Source organism: Heterodontus francisci, chromosome 34 (genome assembly GCF_036365525.1).
Source record: "Heterodontus francisci isolate sHetFra1 chromosome 34, sHetFra1.hap1, whole genome shotgun sequence".
Lineage (NCBI taxonomy): Eukaryota > Metazoa > Chordata > Chondrichthyes > Heterodontiformes > Heterodontidae > Heterodontus > Heterodontus francisci.
Genome location: NC_090404.1, coordinates 39,359,447 through 39,368,399, shown reverse-complemented (window position 1 = coordinate 39,368,399; position 8,953 = coordinate 39,359,447).

Here is an 8,953-nt window from a genome sequence, read left to right as displayed (position 1 = left end):
AGTGAGGACAAGGGGAACCCTGTCACGGTTCTGGGAGGGAGGGGAAGGGGTGAGGGTAGAGGTGCGGGAAATGGGCCAGACACGGTTGAGGACCCTGACAACAACAGTGGGGGTGGGGGTGTGGAATCCTCGGTTGAGGAAAAAGGAGGTCATATCAGAAGCACCGTCATGGAAGGTAGCATCATCAGAGCAGATGCGACGGAGATGGAGAAACTGGGAGAATGGAATGGAGTCCTTACAGGAGGTAGGGTATGAGGAAGTGTAGTAGAGGTAGCTGTGGGAGTCGGTGGGTTTATAATGGATATTAGTAGACAATCTATCCCCAGAGATAGAGACAGAGAAGTCGAGGAAGGGAAGGAAAGTGTCAGAGATGGACCATGTAAAGGTGAGAGAAGGGTGGAAATTGGAAGTAAAGTTAATAAAGTTTTCCAGTTTGGGGCGGGAGCAGGAAACGGCACCGATACAGTCATCAATGTACCAGAAAAGGAGTTGGGGGAGGGGGCCTAAGTAGGACTGGAACAAAGAATGCTCGACATATCCCACAAAAAGACAGGCATAACTAGGACCCATGCGGGTACCCATAGCAACACCTTTTACTTGAAGGAAGTGAGTGGAGTTGAAGGAGAAGTTGTTCAATGTGAGAACAGGCTGATTTTTGTGTTTATTTCACACCTTTTGTTCAGCTCCACAATATCTGTTTGATGTTAACACATTTGAACATTTCCAATAAGCAAATAGAGCAGCCAACTCGAGGAAAATGACACTAACTTCGCTGTGAGCAGGGTTTGAACCTGCGTGGGAAAACCTCCACCGGTTTTCAAGTCCAACGCCTTAAACAATTGACTTTGACTACACATATTCTGGGCAATCATTGTCTTTCAGCCTTGAATTGCATTACATCTCCCATTTGATGTGAAAATTAACATGATGGAATCAGTGAATTTTACAGCACAGAAGGAAGCCTCTCGACCCGCCGAGCCTGTGCCGGCTCTTTGGAAGATCAGTCAGTTTAATCCCACAATCCAGCTTTTCCCCATCACCCTGGAAATCAGTCCTCTTTTCTTCTCGCTATTCTCTGTTTTATATCCCTCAGATAATTATGTATCCAGGCTGTCACTGGTCCTTTAATTCCATCACTTTAATTTTTCTAACAAATTGATTATGTGGTATTTCACCAAATGACTTTTGAAAATCCATCTCCACAACAGCAACCACATTACCACTGCCCTCATCAAATGTCTCCATTACTTCATCAAAGAACACATTTCATGAGAAAAACACCAACTGCCACGAAATCAAAACCCAGTTCCTCAATTCACATTCCTTGTCTCAGAAAATTCCCCAAAGAAATATTATCAGCATTCTGACTCTGTCCTTCCAAAGGCCAGTCCTGCTTTTGTCGTGTGTGTCTGCTGAGCGGTCACTCAGACCTAAATGTATGGACTGAGTTCAAGGTCCAAATGAACATTGATGCGAATGGAGCATGTGCAACCTAGAATCAGCGGTGGTAACCCAGAAAGGCTTTAAGAACATGAAAGTGAATGTTACAGTCGGCTAAGCTGCAGTAAAATGAAATGGAAGGAAGACAGTATTAATAGTGGAAGGAATAATCTGAGAGAAGAGGTGGGTTTGAATTTTGGAGCCTGAAGCACAGGCATGTGTAAGTGCGATGATGTAAAAGGAGACAATAGTTTTCATCCATCAAGAAGAAACACATTTTCATGGAGTAAAGATTGGTTATTTGCTGCATTCCATTATCAGTTACAGCAGCCGCTTTAAGACATAAAGCAAGCTCTGTCTTGATCAGTGTTGCTGTGACCACAACACAGAGTATTCACCATTATACAGTCACAGTCCTACTCAATCAGCTGCGATAGTCCAACATGGATTGTTAGACAAAGATCGTTTTAGTGAAGATGATCTTTCCACGAAAGCTAACAGACCTGCTGAATATTTCCAACATCTTCTGCTTTTATTTTCAACTTTCCATCTGAGCAGCTTTTCTGACGATATAACACAAATTATGACAGCATTGGGATTGGAAACCCCGTCGCTCATAAGACTGGAACATAAATCCACATAACCACGCGACTAGAGATTAAATTCTGGCACTGATGACTGATTATTAAAAGTGAGTTTTCTTGCTGTGTGCTCTCTGAGTCCAGGGCTTTGTAATGAGAATGAAGGAAATATGAGAACTTTCTGAGCCGTGTTCCTGTGACGATGTGGCCGAGAGGTTCAGTCGACGGCCCATGAATCCATTACACCTGCACACATGGTTTTGAATTCCATTTTCATGGTTATTGTGGTGAAGAAGAATGTGTTCTTTTATTCCTTTTTACAACACATCCAAGATTCCTGAATCTGAGTTCCATCCTTCCCCAGGCCGCAATGGGGGAGTTATGTATTGCTGCCTTACTCTGTTTGCTCAAATCTACGAAACCATCATTTCAGCCCAAACACTTCCTGCAGGGAGACGTGGAGAGTATAAGATCGGAGCGATGTGAAGCATCAAAGTGGATCATTGTATCCTGGTGAAAGGAATATCTCTCCACAGATGCTGCCTGACCTGCTGAATGTTTCTAGCATTGTCTGTTTTTAATTTTCTGCTTTCACGTTAAAGGTTTCCTTTTTTTTTTGTTTACTTCCCCCAAGTGTGCAGCTCCAGGCACAACTTTTCTGTGTTCTTCTCACACACAAGTTTGCTCTTTATTTTCCTGCATGCACTGTAATGTCAGCCGTTTCCACACACATCGATCTGTGCCATGGCTTTCAAAACCCTTTTCTCATCGTTTCAGAGAGTCTAAGCGTTTCTTAGTGAATTCACAAGGACGTGGGGATGATAGAGGCTGAGAGGGAATATAAGGGGTTAATATGTTATCCAGAGGATCTAAAGACTATAAGTGTGTACAGTGACAATAAGGGACTCTCAGAGTACATCAAAGAAATAATAGAGCATATTAGAGAAGATCATGAGCTAAAGGAGATTCAAAGTGTTTAAGGAAGGGTCAGGATCTATCAGATAGGGTAATGAACGCTCAGGATGTATTAAAGAGGATAAAGCATGATCAGATTACATCAGATATCCCCATCCTCAATTATGAGGGAGCCCAGCACATCAGTGCAAAGGACAAGGCTGAAGCATTTGCATCCAACTTCAGCCAAAACTGCTGAGTGGATGTTCCATCTTGGCCTCCTTTTGATGTCGCCAGCATCACAGATGCCAGTCGTCAGCTAATATGATTCACTCCACGTGATATCAAGAATCGGCTGAAGGCATTAGATACTGCAAAGGCCCTGAAAACATTCCTAAAACAGAATTGAAGACCTGTGCTTCAGAACTTGCCACTCCCCTAGCCAAGCTTTTCCAGTACAGCTCCAATACTGGCATCTACATGGCAATGTGGAAATTGCCCAGGTATGTCCTGTACACAAAATGCAGGACAAATCCAACCCGGTCATTTACCACCTGATCAGTCGACTCCCGATCATCAGGAATGTGATGGCAGGTGTTGGCGACGGTGCGATGAAGCAGCACTTGCTTAGCAATAACCTGCTCAGTGACGCTCTGTTTTGGTTCTACCAGGGCCACTCAGCTCCTGAACTCGTTACAGCCTTGGTCCAAACATGGACAAAAGAGCTGAACTGCAGTGGTGAGGTGAGATTGACTGCCCTTGACATCAAGGCAGCATTTGACCGAGTTTAACATCAAGGAGCCCAAGCAAAATGGAGCGAATGGGAATCAGGGGGATAACTCTCCACTGATTGGAGTCACACTGTGCTCAAACAAAGATGGTTGTGGTTGTTGGAGGTCAATCATCTCAGCTCCAGATCACTATTGTAGCAGTTCCTCGGTGTAGTGTTCAAGGCTCAACCATCTTCAGCTGCTTCATCACTGACTTCCCTCCATCATAAGGACAGATGGAAGGATGTTTGTTGATAATTGCACAATTTTCAGCACCATTCGTGACTCTTCAGATACTGAAGCAGTCGATGTTCATATGCAGCAAGACCTGGATAATATCCACGCTTGGACTGATTGAGTAACATTCACGCCACACAAGTGCCAGGCAATAACCATCTCCAACAAGGGACAATCTAACCACCTCCACTTGATGTTCAGTGACATCACGATCACTGAAACCTCGACTATCAACATCCTGGGAGTTACCATTGACCAGAAACTGAAATGGACCAGCCACATAACTACCGTGGCTACAAGAGGGGGTCAGAGGCTGGGAATTCTGTAACGAGTAACCGACCACCTGACACCCCAAGTCCTGTCTGCCAGCAACATGACACAAATCAGGAGTGTGACGGAATACTCTCCACTCACCTGAATTTTGTTGGAGCTGCACTCACTCAGGAAGCTCGAAACCATCCAGGACAAAGCAGCCCGCTTGAGTGGCACCCCATCCACCACCACAAACATTCACTCCCTTCACCAGCGATGCACAGTGGCAGCAGTGTGTATTATCTACAACATGCACTGTAACAACTCACCACAATTCCTTCGACAGAACTTTCCAAATGCGTGACCTATCCCACCTGGTAGGACAAGGACAGCAGATGAGTGGGAACATCACCATCTGCAAGTTCCCCTCCAAGCCATACATTATGCTGACTTGGAATATATCACCATTCCTTTTCTGTTATTGGATCAAAATCCTGTCTCTCCCTCCCTAACAGCACCATGGGTGCACCTGCACCACATGGACTGCAGCGGTTCAAGAAGCTCAACACCACCTTCTCAAGGGCAATTAAAGATGGACAATAAATGCTGGTCTTGCCAGCGATGCCCACAACCCACGAAATGAATTTTAAGAAGTTGAGAAATTATCAGAAATCAGCCAAATTAGTGGCACTGGTTTGTCCTGGCTGTCTCTCTTTGGGCTTCAGTCACTGTTGGTGTAAATGACTGTTCCATCTATATGAGTCAACGTGGTTCACATTGTTGAAATTTGCAGCAGACATGTTTGCTGTTCCTTCCTCCTGTTCCTCCTTGATTATTTCTGCCTGTGTGTAACTGAGGCTGCGTTTGTGGGTAGGTCTTGTCCTTTGTCCCCATCACACAGGTTGCAGCACTTACTCTGCTTCCAGTCCTTTGTCTGGTGGCCTTCCTGCTGACAGCTGCTTTGTATTTGCCCGCCACGTGTCCAGAATCTCCACATAACTGAATTTCCTCATCCCTGGGCATGATGAAAGGTGAAGGACAGCGAGGCTGTTTTGAAACTATTTGCAGTTGGGAGTGTGAAAAATCGAAAGGAACCAAAAGTAAAATCTAGTCTTCAGCTTTGTGAATCTTTAGAAATGCTTTGGAAAATGGGGCTGTTACTTTATTTTGAGGTTGTTCTTGGAACAGAGATTGCTGAGGGAAGATCTGATGAAATGTACAAAATGTTGAGAGGTAGAGTGGAGGTGAATGGCCTATTTACTTCAGCAGAGAGGTCAGTGACTAGGGACATAGATTTAAAGTGAATGGTAGAAAAATTAGAGGGGAGATGAGGAACAACCTTTTCATCCAGAGGGTGTTGGGGATTTGGAACTCACTGTCTGAAAGGGTAGTTGAGGCAGAAACCCTCGACTCATTTAAGAGGAGTCTAGATATGCATCTCAAGTGTCATAATCTTCAGGGCTACTAACCAAATGCTGGAAGGTGGGATTAGAAGGGGTGGATCATTTTTTGGCCACACAGACGCAATGGGCCAAGTGGCTTCTTTCTGTACCTTAAACTTTCTATAATTCCGTTATTCTACGATTCAAGATGAGAACACAACGCAGCACATTTAAAGCAACAAGGGAAAAAAGAAGTTTCTCTCTATTTCCCCGTCTAATTTGAAGAAAGATTGAGGGAGCAAGGGCTTTTCTCATTGGAGCAAAGAAGGATGACAGGTGACTTGATCGAGGGGTACAAGATGATGAGAGGCAGAGACAGAGTGGATAGTCAGAGACTTTTTCCCAGGGTGGAAAAGGCAATCACCAGGGGGCATAATTTTAGGGTGATTGGAGGAAGGCTTCGGAGAGATGTCAGAGGTAGGTTCTTTACACAGAGAGTGGTGGGTGCGGGGAATGCGCTGCCAGTGGTGGTAGTAGAAGCAGATACATTAGGGGCATTTAAGCGACTCTTGGATAGGTACATGGATGATAGTAGAATAAATGGTAGGTAGTTACTTAGATCTTGTGTAGGTTAAAGGTTCGGCACAACATCGTGGGCCGAAGGGCCTGTACTGTGCTGTACTGTTCTATGTTCTATGTTCTATCTTCTATGTTCTATGTTCTATGTTCTAATTCATTTCCGAATCCTAAAATACTCAATCAAATCATCCATTCACCTTCGATATTCCAAGGAATACAGGCCTGCTTGAATGAATCGCACCTCATAATTTAACCATGAGAGCCTTGGCTACATTCTGGTGAATTTTCACTGCCCTGTTTCCAAGGCCAATGTGTATCCTTTATCAAGGGCTGAGACCAAAACTATGCACAGTACGACAGGTGTGGTCTAACCAAAATATTGTGTAGTTGGAGCAAAACGTCTCCTTTATATAACAGTATAGAATATAATCATAACATTGTTACAGCACAGAAGGAGGTGTTTCTGCGCTTTATATTAATGCAGGCTCTCTGCAAGAGCAACTCAGCTGGTCCAACACACCCGCCTTTTCCATACAGCTCTGCACATTTTTTTCCTCAGATAATTATCCATTTTTTTTCTTATTCATTCTTGAGATATGAAGGTCCCTGGCAATGCCGGAATTTACTTCCCATCCCTAATTGCACTTCGGAAGGTGGTAGTGAGCTGCCTTCTTGAACCGTTGAAGTCCATATGGTGAGGTACATGCACAGTGCTGTTAGGGAGGGAGTTCCAGGATTTTGACTCAGCAATATAGTTCCAAGTCAGGATGTTGTGTGACTTGGAGGGAGGCATGCAGGTGGTGGTGTTCCCATGCATCTACTGCTTTCGTCTTTCTAGGTGATACTGGTTGCGAGTTTGCAATGAGTTGTGAAAGAAGCATTGGTGAATTGCTGCACTGCATCTTGTATTTGATACACACTTCTACCACTGTGCATCATACTGGAGGAAGTGAATATTTAAGATGGTGGATAGGGTGGTGATGAAGTGGGTTGCTTCGTCTTGGATGGTGTTGAACTTCTGGAGTACTGTTGTGACTGAAATTATTCAGGCAAATGGAGAATATTCCATCACACTCCTGACTTCTGCCTTCTAGATGGTGGAAAGGTTTTGGGGAGTTAGAAGATGAGTTGCAGAATTTCCAGCCCCTGACCAACTCTTGCAGCCACAGTATGTTTATCGCTGTTCCAGGTTTCTGGGCAAGGCTGATCCCCAGGATGTTGATGGTGGGGGATTCAGAGATGATAATGCCATTGATTGTCAGGGGAAGATGTTTAGATTCTCTGTTATTGGAGATGATAATTGCCTGGCACTTGGGTGGTGTGGATGTTACCTGCCACTTATCAACCCAAGCCTTAATGTAGTCCAGGTCTTGTTGCATGTGGACCTGGACTACTTCAGAATCTGAGGCATCGAGAATGGTACTGAACTTTATGCAATTATCGGCGAACATCCCCACTTCTGACCTTATGATGGAGAGAAATTCATTGATGAAGCATCTGAAGATGGTTGGGCCTCGGACATCAGCCCAAGTAACTCCTGCAGCAATGTACTGGGGCTGAGATGATTGGCCTCCAGAACCACAACCATGTTCCTCTGTGTTCGGTAGGACTCCATCTCGTGGAGCATTTCCCCCCTGATTCCCATTGCCTCCAGTTTTGCTTGAGCTCCTTGATACCATACTAAGTCTACTGTTACCTTGCTGGCAAAGGCAGTCACTATCACTTCTTGAGTTCAGCTCTATTTTCCATGTTAGGACCAAGTCTGTAATGAGGTTTGGAATTGAGTGCCCCTGGTGGATTCCAAACTGAGCATCAGTCAGTGATTTATTACTGAGTAAGTGCTGTTTGATAACACTGTCGATGATACCTTCCACAAGTTTGCTGATGATTGAGAGTAGATTGATGTGGCAGTAATTGGCCGGATTGGATTTCTGCCGATTTTTGTGGACAGGACATAAATGGGCAATTTTCCACATTGTCGGGTAGATGTCTATATTATAACTGTACTGGAACAGCTTGTCTAAGGACACGGCTAGTTCTGGAGAACAGGTCTTCAGTATGACAGCTGAGATTTTGTCAGGGCCCATGGACTTTTCTGTATCCAGTGCCTTTACCAATCTCTTGGTATCACGTGGATTTAATCGAATTGTCTAAAGACTGGCATCTATGATGGTGAGGATCAATTCTCTCTTCAACCCAGGACTGAATATGCTTCCACTTCACTCTCAGCATTGGAAATAGCTGAGGCCCCAGCAATGTTACTTGGGGCCCTCCACTCATTACGGCCTGCCAACTTGAAAATGCTCCATTTATCCCTACTCTTTGCTTTCTGTCCGTTCAGCTCTATGTCCTCTATGCATGCTAATATATTAGCCCAATTCCTTGAGCCTTTCTCTAGTGCATTAATCTTCTGTGATATCTTACTGAATGCTTTTTGGAAATCCAATTATACTATATTTCCTGATTCCTCTTTATCTACCCTTCTCGTTACATCCTCAGAATTCTGTAATAAATTTGTCAAGCAAGATTACCATTTCGTAAAACCATGTTGACTTTGTTTGATCAGACTATGATTTTCTAAGTGCTTGTTCAGACTTCCTTGAACATCGATGAGAGCATTTTCCCGACCACTGATGTTAGGCTAACTGGCCTGCAGTTCGCCATGTTAAATATATTAAACTGGGGTTCCAGTGGTGCAATTAGTTAACGTGTGGGACTTAGACAGCAGTACAATTAGCGAGCAATGCCAAGGTTGTGAGTTCGAGCCTCACCGAGAGCACAAATTTTAGAGACAGGTAGCAATGTGAAGCAGCTTAGC